Raw genomic sequence first — 17,360 nt, 5'->3', positions numbered from 1 at the left:
GGGTCTGACTTGATGCACAGTTCTGAAAATGCAAATCATATCTACAGAGCCAGGCCACTGTTATTCCCCAGGTGGGTTGCCACACACATATCTAAACAAGCACGCGTGAGGTCACCCATTCCTGGCGCTGAGTCACTCAGTACAGCACCGGCAGCCTGTCGTCCTGCACCGAGGAAATGCTAGGAGACATTTCCCGGCTCCGGGTCCTCCCAGGCAAAGGCTGTGTATGGTAAAGGCACATTGTTTCACACCAGGTTTTTCTTTTTAAGCAGTAAATTTACATGATTTAAAGTACGTCACCCAACCTGTACTGGGAATTGAACCCAGGGCCTTTGCGCTATATCCCCAGCCCATATATATATATATATATATATATATATATATATAATTTAATATATATTATAATATCTATTTATATATTGAAAGAAAAATTTTAAGACAGTGTACCACTAAGTTGCCCAGGTAGTTTTCAAACTTCTGATCCACCTTGCTTCAGCCTCCCAGAGTGCTGGCATTAAAAGCATGTGCCTCTGCGCCTGGTTTAAAGTTCCCTTTTATTAAAAAAAAGTCCGAGTAGACAAATACATTACCTCTTGTACCCTTATGTTTTTCCTCCTAGCCCTTTATGAGGCACTCTCAGTGTCACCTGGAGAATTACCCTAGGTCTATTTGATGAGAGCTGAGGTGCGGGACAGAGACTTAGACCCTAGTCCCGGGCTGACTGTGTGACTCACTTTGTGACCTGGAGACCTTGGAGAGAGGGGATGTTTTGTGGTTTCTCGGGTTTCAGAGTTGTAAGATGGAAATGACAACATGTCAGTGACCCTAGGCAACCCAGAAGAAAAAGTTGTTGTGTGAATGCAGAATGGGAAATAGGTTTAAAGATATGCCCCAGGCCCCATGTTATAGCTAAAAAATAGCACTCAGGACTTCCAGCCTCATGGTCTAGGGCACTGGCCACGTACGTGGAAGGCAGGAAGTCAGAGCAGCCAGCTCCAGCACACCGCCTGCTCTGCATGCTGCTGAGCGGCCTGCATCGAGTGGCTCTCCCCAGCTGCTCTGTAAAAGTGGTTTCTTCCTGGCTGCATCCAGGAATCGCCCTGTCCGGCTTCTACTGAGGACTTGTACAGGCGTAGCCACCCAGGAGCTGCTTGCTGGTGGAAGCTCCCGGGGCCACTGTTCATCCCCTGTGTGTGTTTCTGAGGCTGAACATCCACAGCTGCTCCATCAGCGCAGTGCAGGCTCACCAGGAGGAACGCCTTGGTGGGTGGAAGGGCCCTGCTGAGCTTGTGAACAGGGCTAGAACAGGGACGGGGTACGGGCTGAGAAGCGGGGGTGGTGGGAAGGAATGGGCAAGAGGGGTGTGTGCGGTAGGCGACAGAAGCGAGAGGAGGCCAGAAGAAAGAAAGTGGGCTTCCTTTAACTTTTATTTCAGAATTATTCTCCGGGGCTTTGTCCCGGCAGGCGATGCTGCTTAGCTTCCTGGTGCTGTGGCGTTTGCTTTAGTGTGCTTGATTCAGCCGTTAGCTTTGCCCTTTGTCTGCTTTCCCATTTGCAGCATGGATCCAGCCTTTCTTGCCCCTCCTGCTGGTTCCAGCAGTTTCCAGAGCATATTTTAGAGACCGCACTCTTCTTAGGAATTGGGTAACGAGATCTGTTTTTACAAGAACATCTCTCTCCTTCTCTTAAAAAAGTCTCTTTCTCTGATTTCTCTAAATTTTATTGGTTTTTGTTTGTTTGTTTTGTTTTCTGGTACTGGGAATCAAACTCATGACCTTGCACTTGCCAGGCAGGCGCTGTGCCACTGAGCTAAACCCCCAGCCCCTAAATTTTATTGTTTATTTCCTCTTTTCCCCTTACCCAGAGTTGGCATGTTGGTATGTGTGTGAGTGAGAGAGAGAGAGAGAGAGAGGATTGCGCTTTATTGAGATATAAGTAGGGGCTGGGGATTTAGCTCAGCGGCAAAGCACCTGCCTGGCGAGCGCAAGGTCGTGAGTTCGATTCCCGGTACCGGAAGAAAAGCAAAAAACAAAAACAAAAACAAACAAAAAAAAAAGAGATATAAGTAACACACCGTAGAACCCACCCAGTTAAAGTGTACAAGCCAGCGATTTTTAGTATTTACCACGTTGCGTAACTATCGCCACAATCAGTTTCAGAACATTTTCATCGTCCTCCAAAACATCCTGTACTCATTAGCGATCCCTTCCACTGCAGCTCTCCCCACCAGCCCCTGGCAGTGACTAATCCATTTCTTTCCCTGTGGATCTGCCTATTCTTGACATTTCAAATAAATGGACTCATGAAATTTAGTCTTTGTCCCTGGCTTCTTTCACTTCTCCAGTTGTCAAGGTTCTCCCTTGTTGTAGCGTGTATCAGTGCTTTATTCCTTGTTGTCATTGATGCCAGAGATTTTGTGTGTTTAGTGGCACAGATAAGGGTCAAGGTAAGAGCTAGATGGAACACACGTCATGTGGAAAAAAGAATGCAGAGTTATAGATTATTGAAATGTAATGTGGGACCTTTGACGAAGATAGTGCTGCAATCGTACTGAAAAACATTCGATATACTTTGGAGAGGAAATCTGAGGAATTCAGGAGCACCCTGGGCTAGAAAATTCCATGCACATCTCAGTGCTGCCAATATCCTCTCCTCGGCCCCGTTCTCCTGCCTTTATGCTAGTATTTTTCTAGTGGAAAGAACGGGCTTCTCCTGCAGGGAGCTCTCTCCTTAGATGCAGGCCCATCAAGTCCTCCCAAGCTGGGGTATTTCACTTCCAGGCTTGGACAAAGATGAGGTAAAAAAGAAGGAAATCTTTTCATTACAGGAACCTTGAATGAGCCCAAGTAGGAAAATAAGAGGAGAAAGCTAGTCTGACTTGGCTTTTAAAAATAAAAACAATGTTATCAAGTCAGTAGATGAGAAAAAGGCCCAAGACACTGATAGGAGAGAGATTTTGAGACTACCTGATGTTGAATCCTGCTGCCCTAGCAAGAAAGAAGGCAAAGAAGCTAGGATTTATTAGGGTTCTAGTGAGAGAATCAAAGAAATGGCATTATGGGTTGCTGTCCTTACCCAGACAGTGGTCGGAAAACCTCCTGAGCACCTAGTGTGCAGTGTTCACTTGTGAACCAGATTATGATCTTGCAGGAGAAAGAGCTGGCCAGGTTTAAAGTCAAGAACTATAAGCCACTGGCTTAGTATGAAGCATGAGCTAAGAACCAAATATGTGAGCAGAATAAGAAAGCTTTCTGCTTGCAAAAATATCTCAGGAAATACATTAATAGTTGCAAAGCTCATTAAAATTAAATACAGGTAATTTGATTAATGTAGCTCTAAAACATTAACATAGGAAAGGAGAGAAAGGGCACCTTAAAATCTAGGGATGACTGACCTTAGGATTATTGCGGAGGGTTGGAAGGATGGAAGAAAATTGAGAATATGGTTTACCCTGCTCCCTGACTGAGGAACTGCTGCTGTGAATTCTGAAATCCTAAGATTCCAAAACTCACCCTGACTAGCTCACATCTCCCGGTCCCATTCTCTACACACTGTATGGCGGTGCTGCTTATGTCCCTGGAGATTGGAGGAGTTCACACCAACAGTTATTTTATTGGGAGTGTTCTGTAACTCTAAGAGCCAGACATGCTTCCATGGGGCTGGATAAAAACAGATCAAGCTGCAACTGCCGTGCTGTACTCAGAATTCACTTATTTGTTCGAATACTGGGTGAGCAGCTACGGCTGCCAGGCCGCCTGAGCTGGCACCAAGTGATAAACCGAATAGGCATGGTCTTGCTCCGGGCGGAAACACCGTGTGTTTATTGAACTTGCAGCAGTGCTGTGGCCACGTCAGAGGCGTCTGGAAGTGAACTGCCTGAGGCCCTGTGTGAGCGAAGATTGTTCCTGGGCAGGTTTCGGTGTCCGGATCTTTCTTTGCAATGAGGTCTCCGGCTTCTTTCTCATCAACTTCCTTTAGGCCACCCCACCCTTTCCCCAGACCTGCCTGGTTCTTTCCCATCATGGGTCTAATCATAGTCTCTCCTCGAGCTGAGATCCTGTGATTGTACGACAGGAGTTGCAATGGTTTTTCTTGTTTTCCTTTTTATTCTGGTAAAATATACTTAACATAAAATTTACCTCCTCACTTATTATTAAGCGCACAATTCAGCGGAACTAAGCACAGACAGACTGATGTGTTACCATGATGGTCATTCATTTCCAAAGCCTTTTCATCTGGAAGACTGAAACCGCATCCATTAAACTAGCTCCACGTCCACCCCACCCGCTCCATCCTGGGTAACTGCCATTCTTCTGTCTTGATGAATTTACTCTAGGTATCTCCTGTTTGGGGGATCATAATATTTGTCTTCTTATGACTGGCTTATCACTGAGCATGATGTCCTCAAAGTTCATCCTTCTTGAACCGTATGTCAGAAGCTTTTTAAACATTCAAAGTGTTTCCCAGGCTCCTGCCTCACACTGCTCTCAGAGGCCCTGCAGGAGATGTGTGGTCCTCTCACCGAGGACACTGAGCAGAATGTAATGAAAGGCTATTTACAAGGGTCGGGGTGAAGTTTAAGGAAATTGTTGTGTCTAAGTTTCTAAAGCCCCCAAAAGCTAGCAACAGTGGGGAGACATTACCCTTTTAAGATCTCAGAGGCCCAAGGGGACATAATGATTGCTAGCACCTAAAGAGAGGGCCACCAGACAGAGATAAAGATTTTTGAGAGGGCACCGTGGCCCCGCACAGGTAGGGAGTGCTGATGTCTCCCCCGCCTCCTCTCCAGTCCCTGCGGGCCCAGAGGGCGGGTCTGGCCTTCCTCAGCGTGGTGCTGGTGGGAAAGCTTGGAGATGAGATCTGGAGAGCCAGGACAGCGCCTCCCGCCTGCACACACTCCTGTAGGGAGAAATTGTGGTGTCAAAAGGGACGCCAAGCTGAAACTGAGCACAGGGCGTGGAGGACTTCCTCTGAATGGGATGGGAAGGAGAGGTAGGCCTGGAAAGGTGCTGTAAGTCAGAGAGAGACAATGAGGAGACACGAGGGAGACCCGAAGGTTCTGTGAGGAGGGCTGGGGAGAAACCTCGGGTAGAAGTCTACAGGGATCCACTGCATGAAGAAACAGTGTTCCTTTCTCGGTGTCCCCAAGGACCCTTAGTAAAGATATACTATAGTGCTGAGTATAGTGGCACACACCTGAAATTCTAGCACTGTGCGAGGCTGAGGCAGGAGGATCACAAGTTTGAGCCAAGCCTGGGCAACTTAGTGACTTAGTGAGACCCTGTCTTTAAACAAAATTATATATATGTATATTTATTCTAGGTTTACCTTTGAATGTAGCACTATGCTGAACGTGGTCAGGAGTAGTAAAGTCTAGTATTGATGGTGTGGTAGGCAGAATAACCGCTCCCCAAAGATACCCACCTCCCAGCCCAGGATCTGTGACGTGACATGGCAGCGGGAACCAAGCATGCAGACATAATCAGGGTTGGTAGTCATCTTGTTGAAATGAGATCACCCTGGTCATCTGGATCAGCCCAGTGTCATCACAAGGGTCCTGGGCGAAGAAAAGGCACAGTCAGAGAGCTGTGGGCTGGAGTCTGGCTCACTGACCTGGACGACGGAGGAGAACGCGGGAAGGCAGCAGTCTCCGGAAGCTGGAGCAGGAGGGGAGCAGTCCTTCCACAGTCTTGACTTTAGCCCCGTGAGACTCTTGGTAAACTGGTTGTGTTTTAAATCCCTGCATTGTGGTGCTTTGCTACTGCAGCCACAGGAAATTGATATACATGGGCAAAGTTATGAGTTATGGGCGAAGTTAGCTAAATTTTGGATTAAAAATATGTGGCTATTTGTAATTACTTTAAACACTGTACTGAGATTAAACCCGCAAGCATTTCTGACAGAGCTTTGATTGAACTCCTGTTTCCTCATAGTAGCTGAGCAGCACATGAGCTAAAGTGGGGAGCGGGCCTTGGTACTTGCTCTCAGTACCACAGCACTTACGGGGTTCTCTTAGCTTCGTTCTCATGTAGCTGCTCTCATGTTGATTTTTTGACCAGTGGGACCCCTGTAATGTTTATTTTGAATATCGTCTTCTTCCATCTTCTCTGAGAGACCGCTGCCTGTAGTCCCCCCTACGCACCCACCGTCTGTTTTCAGAGCTCTCTGCACAGGCGGTTTAATGCTCAAATCCACTGAATGGTTTCTGGCTCCCGTGGGCCTCACAGGCTCTGCCTAGTGGACATGCAGGTCTTTGGCGCGGGCTGTCACTCTGCCAGCCACACGGAGTAGTACTGGACCTTCCTGTTCCTAAACGTGTCCCACCGCAGTGTTACATTCAGAAGTACACAAAGACCGGGAGAGCAAAGTGCCCTTCACCACAGGGGGAACAGGTAGAAGGGTCCGTATTTCTTCATGTGGTGATCGCTTCAGACATCGTCCTGGCAGCGGACCACATGCCCAGGAGTGAGCCCTCCCATCTGGCAGGTGTTCTGTGTGGGAGCGTTTCCATAGCTGTAGGAGATGCCTTCAGGCACGGCTGAGAAGTGCACCATGCTATCCACTCCACAGAGGAGAATTTGTTATGAATGAGGCAACAGCAACTGGGTCTCATGGGCCTACAGTCAAGGTTTGCCTTTCTTTTTGATCCAGCAACGGAATTTCAATGAGTTCGCTCTGAAGAACTCCCCTCCCTTAAGGTCAAACAGTATGGGAATAAGAGTACTGAGCTGGTGTTATTTGTAGCAGCCAGATATTGAAAACCCACCCAGATTCTTATCCTTAAGAGATTGGTTGGGTTGATTATGTAACAGGCAAATAATGGGGTACTAAATAACCATATAAATAAGGAAGGAGTTCTCTCGTAGTTAATATGGAAGGAATTCTCATATTCTTAAGTTAAAAAAGCAAGTGGACGAGGCATAAAACATGCTATCACTGACGTCAGTAATGGTGTGCGTGTGCATGTGTGAGAGACAGACAGACAGAGACACACACACACACAGAGGGAGAGAGGGAGAGAGGGAGAGAGAGAAAGAGAAAGAGAGAGAGAGAGAGAGAGAGAGAGAGAGAGAGAGAGAGAGAGAGAGAGAGTTAGTTAGTTCTTAGGAAGCACCTGAAAAATAAAGCAGGAAGCAATGAAAATGATTTCCTTTGGAGGTTGTGTGACAGGGAGGAAACAATGGGGGTTGGTAACGGGGAAACTTCTCTGGGGATGTCTTTTAATACAGTTTGATTTCTGAGCTGTGTAAGTGTTCTATATATTCAAAATTAAATTAAATAAAGAGGGCTTGGGGGTACTAGGGATTGAATCTAGTCCTTTTTAGGGCTCTAGTCCTTTTAAATGAATTTTTATTTTGAGACAGTCTCCTGAAGTTGCTAATTGCCTGGGCTGGTCTCAGACTTGTGGTTCTTGTGCCTCAGCCTCTCCGAGTACTGAGATTACAGGCGTGCAGTCCCGGGGCTGCTGTTCACGGCGGACTTTCCCACACAGCTGATGCAGACAGAAGTGGATACACCCGTGTGGCTAACAAGTGGGTAGCAAGAACAGCCCGGAGGAAAATCGCCAGCACTTTTGAGCCCCGTACTCTGGCTCATGAGGCACATTCTAAGGAAAGGAAGGCATGCAAAGGGAGCGCATGAAGTGGAATCGTAAGTGATAGTAATTTCAGTGGCACAGTGCTGAAGCTATTTTGTATATACGTGGGGTAGGCAAATGATAACTATGCTGACTTTGTAGGGACCCAAGACTCTCACTGTAGGAAGGCGGTAGTGTGGAATGGAGGGATACTGTGCTCCTGGATTAGAGTTGGCAGTGTACATATAAACCAGCTGTACCTACTGAAAGTGCCTGGAAGCAATGTTAGTCCAGGAGCAATGGTCACATCTTGTACTCAGATCTTGGTTTCTAAGTACCATTTTCCTTGGAAAGGCGTGCATCTCTTTGGGTCAGTCGGCTGCTTCCAAATCAAATGCAGTAGAAATGCTATACAATGTATTAGGAGCATCTCACGCCAGGAAACAAAAAAGTGCTTAAGCACCTGGGGTCAGGCTGGGTGTGGTGGTGCACATCTATAATTCCAGCGCTCTGGGAGGCCAAGACAGGAGGACTGCCTGAGCAATATAGCGATTTAGCCAGACTCTGTCTCAAAATTTAAAAAAAAAAGAGCTGGAGATGTAGCTCAGCATGAAGTATGATCTCCACAACACACACACACACACACACACACACACACACACACACACCCCAAAACGGCGGCCAGGCCCAGCAACACAATTTACAGAGCCCAGTATGAAGTGAAATTGCAGGGTTCCTGTTGAAAAATGATAGAGACTATCAAGTAGTCATAGCAGAGCATTAAACTAAGCAGGAAGCTTCCATAAGCACAGGTCTTTGCATCTGCATGGGTCACATGCCCGAAAAGCTGGCCCCGATAATGGGAGACGTGCTCAAGGCTCAGAGGAGTCAGGCTGAAGGGGCTAATTCTGGGACCATTTGAGCACTAAAGAGGAATAATAAAGACAACAGACTGTAAAAGTGTGAGTAAAAAAGATCCATGAGTTTATAGAGATACCGTCTGTGGTGATACTATACCTCGATAGACACTACACAGTAATACTATATAAAGCTTTATATTCCGGGGAGGGAAAACTTCTTTAGGAATAATTCCAGCTTATAAAGATAGATAGAGTGATAGAATTAGAAAAATGACTATTATTGCAGTCGTTTAGTAATAATAATGCCAAGAACCACTGAGTCAAAGATTACTGGGTAACAGAATATTCACATGATTTATAAAGTCTCAATTTATCATCCTACAGATGATTTATTAAGTACAAATGAGGTGCCAGGGACATAGCTTAGTGGTGTAGTGCCTGCCTGGCAGGTGTGAGATCCTGAGTTCAATTCCAGTACCAAAAAAATTACAAATGGGAAAACATTATAAAAGCGAGCTCTGCTAGAAAGCATCTTAACCAAGGCATGAAGTTGGCATGACCATTAATGACACAGTATGTCGTCTTGTGCTACTTACTGTCATACCACGGAAAGTATACCATGTAGGTATTTTGCCCAAAATGTTTCACTTGAATCTACTTACTTAGGGGTTGGGGATTTAGCTCAGCGGCACAGCGCCTGCCTGGCAAATGTAGTCGTGAGTTCGTGAGTTTGATTCCCGGCACCAGGGGAAAAAAAAAAAGAATCTTCTTATTTAGAGACAATCAGACAAATTATGCATTGTGCGTGGAAGGGGGGCATTCTGCAAGGCAATTGATCTAAACTCTTCAAAAATATCATGAAAGAAAACAAGAAAAACACATGGATTCTTTTAGGTGAAAAGAGTGCAGTGAGATTGAGAACCACTTGAATTGTGTGACCCTTGATCGACATTAGATTGTAAAACAGCGGGCACTTCAGTACGGGTGGCTGCGTCACCCTGACTGTGGGCCGCAAACAACGTGGTGTACGGCTGTTGCCTGTCCCTGCAGGGCCTAACCAGGAAGGCTGAGGCTGGGGCTCATGGCTCAGCCAGACCGGAGCTGAGATCTCCTCCGCGCACTGACACAGGCGCTTCAGGACTGGACAGGTTTTTCAGGTTTTATTTGAAAACTGGGGAAGATCTACCCACTGTACTTATGCAATAGATAAGACGGATAGTTCAGAAACCAGTGTTTTAGGGTGAAATATCTTGTGTCAAGTTTTGGGCCAAAACATTGTTACTTAACATATGTATGGTATTTTATTTTCTAGATTATCTTATATTTTGTTTTAGAGGTTAATATTTTGAAAATACAGGTAGCTCTTTTTTTTTTTTTTTTTTTAAGAGAAGAACTGTTACAGATGCACTTGCTGCTTGTGGTTATGCTACAATTTGTGTCTGGTAAACACAGACTTTAAGATGATTCTGTTTCACGTGATTGCAGTAGAGAAAGAAAAGGAAGAAGAAGAATGAAAGAAAGAGGAAAAGTAGCACCCCTAGAACGGCCTCTGCTGTGCCCGTCGGCGGTCCTAACGGAGGGAGACCTTTCTGTGGGGTCTCGCCGAGCACTGACTGCGCGTGTCAGGCTTGTTGCGTTCCCTGTCTCTGTGCTCAGTCCTGGGTGCAGTGGGACTGCTCAGGTCATGACGCGCCTTCTGCAGCTTTGTTTCACAGAGCAGGTGCATCAGCAGCACCGGCAATCGGAACATTTCTAGAAGTCGTGCCCGTAGCAGGGTGGCCAGCAATAGCTAAACACGGCAGCGATTGCAAACCGTGTAGATAGATCCCACCAAACCCTGTAAGATGCATCCCTCATTTGGTTTCCCTTTCCTTGGAACCCAAAGTGCCACAGACACTCAAACAGTATGTGTACAAGGGCAAATAGAGACAGGCAGACAGACAGGACAGATCCACGGGCACAAAGCCAAGCCCCGCTCAGGGCTTTGTCAGCGTCAGGTTTGGGTGGGAAGTGGGGCTGAGCTGGGCGGCTCTATCAGCATCAAGGTTAGTCTGCCTCTGGCCACGTGTTAAACAAGGAACTCCAGAAATGCGGGTTCTAGACGATGGTGATGTAGAGATTAGGGTCATTTCACAAGAACCGTCGTGTGTGAATGGGTGAATTCTCCCAAAGGAGAATGCACAAAGAAAGAAGGGGCTTGAGGACAGAATCTTGGGTAATGCCCATATTTAGTTGTGAGCTATAAATAAAAAGATGGCTACAAATTATGGGTTGAGAAACTGATCAGAGAGCCAGGCATGGCAGTGGACGTCTGTAATCCCAGTCCCTGGGAGGCTGAGGCAGGAGGACTGTCATGAGTTCAAGGTTCGTATGGGCTGCATAGTGAGTCCAACTAAGCCTCAACTAAGTGGAACTCTGTCTCAAAGCAAAAAACAACAAAACAATGAAAAACAATAAACCAACAAACAAAACCCAACAAACCTGATTAAAGCCAGGGTAGGAGGGCTGTAAAGAATGAACACATTCAGTTTGGTTTTGGTTTTTGTCACCTAAAACTGAAAGGTTTCTGATAACGCCTACAGTTAGATATTCAAAACCAGATGTAAAGTTATTCTCATAGCTTTTATAATTATAAAATCAAAGCATATTAAGTACTAGCAAAATCTCAAAATTCATAAAGTTAGCATTCAGTGACAGATGGTATTGTTTTGCTAAAATGAAATCACTGCTTATTGATGTTAAAGTAGAAAAATCTATGTGGTTCAGATTTCACTTGTTGGTTCAGTTATTCTGATTTTAGGCGTTATGTACCTCATCACGCCCATAATTATCATGTTTCCCTTTTTGAACAAAGTTGATTTCATATTCCCTTCTGTTTAGGAGAGACAGTCTAATAGATGTCCCAAATATACCTTTTAAAAACACCATTTAACAAAGTTTATTCACTGATTGCTCACTGTGTCACAATGATCAACTGTGAATGGGTGTGTGATTCCACCATGGGACACTTGCACTACGTCTGCTCATGAAGGAAAGATGAGTCGGAATTCTGGGACACGCTCTTCTGAGTCTTTTACCCTTTTACCACCATGTGTATTTCGATGATTCAGTTCTGTCACCATTTTTTTCCAAACTACTACAGCACTTTCATCTCTGTAGTAAGTTTTCAATTGACCCACAAATTCTTAAAGGGTAATGAAAAGAGCTAAAATATGTAACCAACTGCAATTTGTGGCAGAGGGTAAGAGGGGAGGAGAGGAGAGAAAGGAGAGATATTAATTTGCCATTGCTCACAATAAGGCGACCTTGTTGTCTGAAAAACGCACTTTCCAGATGTGTACAACTGACCTGGTGTAGGAGGCAGCGTACTGTGATACAAAGGACACAGGTTTGGAGTCAGATGCCTTGGAATTTGACGGACACTCTTTCTTACCACCTTTGACACTGGGGAGTAACTCGAGCGCTTGCTTTTCTCATCTATAGAGAGGTGTTACAATGACGAAGTGAGATCATGTAGTTAAACTGCCCAGACCTGCCAGGGGTGGTGGCACAGGCCTGAAGTCTCAGCACTCGGGAGCCTGAGGCAAGAGGGTAGTCTTGAGTTCTCCGGCAGCCTGGGCTACAAAGTGAGTTCAAGGTCAGCCTGGACTACATAGCTAGGCCCTGTCTCAAAAAACAAAATAAATGAAAAAGCACTGTGATTGGTACAGTTGGTGGTCAGCAGGAATAGTCATTGTCAGGTTCAGAAACTTAGGACTAGAATAAATGTGGACTCAGAATCCTGATGGACTGGGTAAGTAAGGTCTCAGAGCCCTGAGAGCTGCAAATAGAGGAAGGATTGTGTTGAACTGGATCATGGAGCAAAGGGTGAAAGTCTGACCAGCCCACTGCCTCTTCTCCATGTTCCACTGTGTTGGTATCGAGATGGTCTGCCTGTACCCGGAGTGTGCAGTAAACCAGCATCGGTCATAACCACATATGTTTATAATTTCATGATCAATTTGAGGAGAGTTTTTGTCCCACAGTCAATTCCTGGGGATTAAAATGATTGTTTCTCCTATTTTCCTATTTTAATCATTTTGTCCTTTTTTCCTTGTGATGCTCTACAACAACTGATTTCTTTTGTTGTTGTTAGTCTGAAGAATTCTGTTCTAACTATGTCACGGGTAGGAGCAGAGGCTAGGCTCAGATAGATCTGGCTTCTTCCTGGCTCTGTCACTTAACTATTACCTGTTCTTCCCTAGCACTGGTTTCCTCACCTGGAAAATAATAATGATGTCCACCCTCACCAGCTTGTTATGGGGATTAAATAAGATAGTTATTATAAAGCCCTGAGACTATCATTATTAGGGTAAGTTTAGTATTTCTTGTTCTAAGTGCTTAGAAATAAGTGTTTTGGATTTCAGAGTTTTTTTTTTTTTACTTTGGGGTAGTTGCATGAATACAATAAAATATCTTGGGAATGGGTCCAAGTCTCAGTTTATGTTTCATACATATCTTGCACATGTACCTTAAAGGTAACTTTATACACATTTTTAATAATTTTATGCAGGAAACAAAAATCTCATGATGTGGAATCACTTGCAATGTCATGTCAACATTTAGGATTTGGGGTATGTTGGATTTTGGATTAAGGAAACTCAAACTATCAACAAAATTATTACCATTTTTAACATCTCTGGTCCTCCCACCTCATATTAAATAGCCGTGTCTGAGATAAGCAGGTCTTTGGCATACAACAAATTAAGTAATTAATAAATATCTAATGTCTGGAAAACATTAAAATCTTTAGCACTAAGATGAGTCTTAAATATATTGGAAAAAATCGAAGGGGAGTTTTAAACTGTGAACTTACCGTATTTAGTATGAGAAAATTCTGAAATGCTTAGGCATGAAGAAAAAAATCTACTGTTAACTTAATAGATATTTTTGTCACTTCCTTTTTCCTGAAAAGCACAAGTGACTTCCTGAAGTTTGTCAGAACCATTCTTGGAGGCAGTGTGGGCAGGAGAGCTGCTGTTAGGGAGAAATTTGACCTGAGCCCCTCTTTGCACGTCCATTCCCTGGCTCTAACTTGGGCGTTTCGTATTTGAGGAGGAGAAGGCTGTTGGAAGGATGTGTGGGGTATCAGTGTAGTACAATGGCTGTGAGTGGATGGAAGCCAACTTCCAAGGTGGCCCCAAGTGAGCCTCATCTGCTGGTAGTCACACTCTCCAGACCCTCCCAGGTGTCTATGTGGCCAGTAACGTGCAGCAGACTTGAAGGTGTAACCACTTCTGAGATGAGGTTCTGCCAGGCATCTCGGCTTCTGTCCTGGTCGGTTGGTCACTTTCTCTGTTCACTTGCTCTGTGGAAAGCCTTGTCAGAAGCAAATCATGAGAGGCCCATGAGATGAAGAACTACAGCTGCCCATAAACTAGTAAGTCAAGCGAGTGAGCTGGGAAGCAGATCCTCTGAACCCAGTCAAGTCTCAGATGCCTGCAGGTCCCATGGACACTTTGGTTGCATGCTTGTGAGTGACCCTAAACCTCCCCCACCTCCCTAAGCTGCTCCCAGCTTCCTGACCATGGAAATTATGAGATAATAAATATTTCTTGTTTAAGATGTTGAGTCTGGAGTGATTTGTTATGCAGCAAGAGATGACTAATACAGGGTGTGTTTGGCTTTTAATAAGCAGAGTCAAAGAGGTCAAATGCACTGCAGCTCAGTGAAGATTTTGTTCCTCCTTCAAGGACAAAGTGCTCTCCAAACATTGCCATAAACCCTCCCAACTTGAAATATTTATGATTTTCTTTTGTGTCTTAAAAGCAAAAGACCAAAAAGGCAATTATTAATTGGAATAAGTATATCTAGAAAATTTTGCAGCTCTTTAAAAAATAAAGTTAATCTATATGTAATGACACAAAATGAGCTCTAAAGGATAATATAAAATGAAAATCTAAATCATGGAGTAATGTAAATGGTGTTGTGGTTGGAACCAAACTCTTCCACAGAAGGCTCATGTGTATGGAGAGGGGTTTTGGAAGGTGACCAGACGTGGGGCACTAACCTCATCCCTGGGTTAATCCATGAGCTGTAACGTTAGGAGGCAGGGCCTGGTTGGAAGAAGTAGGTCACAGGGAATGGACCCTGGAAGGGCGTATTCCTCTCCCTGGCCCCTTATACTCTTTCTGGCTCTTCCTGCTCTCTCTGCTTCATGATTTATTTCCATGAGGTGAGCAGCTTTTCTCCACCATGCAACTCCACCATGATGTTTCTGTCTTGTGGTCAGCTGACCATGGACTGAACTCTCTGGAACTAGGAGCCAAAATGAACTCCTCTGTTAAGCTGGGGTTTGCAGGTATTTTGATCATAGTAGTGATAGCTCCCTAATATGAATGGCAAACCAGGTGAGCTTTTAAAGTCAGTACACTGTGTGCATGTGTAAATGTACAGAAATAGGTAAGGAATGATTCACCTCAAACTCCTAACAAGGGATTATTAATTGAAAAGAAGCTGTACATGGTAGAATCTTGGCCTTTCATTCTCTGTACCATTGTCTGAATTTCATTTTTGCTGTAAGCATCATTTTTGTGATTACAAAGTGTTCTAAGTAATTACATTCGAAGACAGTGATAATGTCCTATATAGTACATTGAACTTTCTTTGATCTTATTTAACATGCAAAGGTGGGAGTAAGTGGCGCATGATTTCCATTTGTGGTTTGAGTAAGAGAGAATTCAGTGAAGCCAGGACCCTGTGTTGGCAAAGGGCACGGTGGCAGAATGGGGAGATCAGTATGACTGTGAGCAAGCCTGACTCTTGGCCCCTCAGCCATGACTATGCCTGACTCTTGGCTCCTCAGCCCAGGGAGCGCGGGCCTCAGGAAAGGACCTACCAGCAACTGATCTGGAGTGAATACAATCAGCTCCGACTTCAGAGACAGAATCAGGGGCATCGGAGCGCACAGGGTCCTAAAGGCACACAATCACCCTTTGTTTTCTTAAAACTGGATCTGCGCTTCTGCATCCTGCACATCAGCACTCTCAGCTTAAAAGTGGAGTCCAATATTTCAAATATAAAGTTGGTTCGACTGGAATACGTCTACTCCTACTCAGGACATTGCTTCCCTGATTCACGTGCTGCATTTTTGCCTGAGGTCTTGTCAGATAAAACGAGAGCAGAGGCTTCATTCATTATGCTTGGAGTTAAGTACCCAAATTCTAAAAACATACCAACAGTGGAGATGAAAATGAGGATTGTAAATGCAACTAAGGAAAATGAAAGTTTTGATTTATGTGTGAAGATGTACATTAAATGGTATAGACATCTCAGCAAACAATAAATAAGACCCAAAGGCAAGCAGGGGAGAGACAGATAGACAGAGAGCCAGAGAGAGAGCCAGAGAGAAACAATACAGAGAGAAAGCGAGTATTTTAAAGACTTGGTTGATCACTTGCTTGTCATATTTGTAAAAAACAAGACTTTATATATTTTGAGATATATGAGAACTCAGACTACTCCCAAGATTCCTCTTTACTTCGCATTTGTACAAACAACACTTGTTCAAGGTTTGTGGAACTTAACACACTGGTTTCTACCTACAACTGACAAACGTCTGACTCAGGACAGGACATGGACATTCAGTGAATATGTTGAACAAACAGTGCAGAAAAGAATGAGAAAACCTTACTATTTTTCTTTTGTGCAGAATTAAATCACTAGGAGGAAGCCAAGGAAGTTACGCATCTAAACTTGTTTCTGGCCAAACAATTCTTAAATCATTGGTGGTTATTGATCAAATTATTTTGGTTCCTAAATCTATGGGCTTACTTATTTCCCAGCAAATTAACTTTTAATGTTTTCAAATTCTTTCTTAGTTACTTTTCTCTCATTTCTGAGACAAAATCCCTGACACCCAATGTTAAAGAGGGGAAGGTTTCTTTAGCTCAGTTTGTGGAGGTTTCAGTCCATACTCAGCTGGTTCCAACGCAGGGTGGCATGGCAGAGGCCAACAGTTCATGGCAGCAGAAGACAGCAAGAGCAACGAGAGAGAGGGAGAGAGAGGGGCAGACAAGCCTATCCAGACTGCTGGGATTAGGGTGGTGCCAATCCAATCAGTGAACTGATCCAGCATTTAGCCATCCTTAATCCCAGCATTGCACACTCTAGATTCAGCCACCTCCAAAAATCCTGCCCCCCGTGACTATGTGAGGCTTTGTATAGAGAGCCCTTCCCAGTCCTCGTCATGACTCAAGAAGTTTGTATTCGTAATCCCATGAAAAGTTATTGGAATTCTAGCAAATTAATTCCAATCTACCACTTCCAGTGCAACCCATGGCGAGAATAAAGACAGTAAGGCATATTTGTAGTTATGGGGAGCCAAGGGGTCCTAAGTCCAGCCAAGATGGTGGCTATCCAGAACAAAGGCCTCGATCCAAGGACAAATCCAGGTTTTATTCATTCATGAAGAAGGGAGTGGCTTGAGGATGACTGTGAGAACCATGGGAAGTAGGTGAGTGCCATGAGCTGGGCTAGGTAGGAGGCCTGAAATCACCTCTGCAAATGCAGAGAGAAGGATGTGCAGAAAGAGTCATCTGCGTAACACAATTGAGATAGTATCTAGTGTTTTGGGGTTGGTGCTTCAGCTCTGACTGCAATCTTTGAAGCCCCAGGAAGTCAGAGCCTCTGTCCCAAGGCTCCATCCCAGCTGACAGTGTGAAGCATTGGCTCACACATCCTGCTTCATCCTGGCTCACTTGAGGGAGCAACACGGGTCCAGGGAAACACACCTGCCACCTCCAAGGGCTACCATCAGCACCCTGACTAGACCAATACGCATTGCTTAAAGCCAATTGAAGGGATAAGGAAGGGGTCCCAGCCACCTCTGTACACATCAATACATGGAAACAGGGTCAGGTTCAACCAAAAAGGAGGCAATTGCT

The sequence above is a fragment of the Chinchilla lanigera genome, unplaced genomic scaffold (genome assembly GCF_000276665.1).
Source record: "Chinchilla lanigera isolate Chin_1 unplaced genomic scaffold, ChiLan1.0 scaffold00020, whole genome shotgun sequence".
Classification (NCBI taxonomy): Eukaryota; Metazoa; Chordata; class Mammalia; order Rodentia; family Chinchillidae; genus Chinchilla; species Chinchilla lanigera.
Note: the sequence above shows the minus strand (reverse complement) of the source record.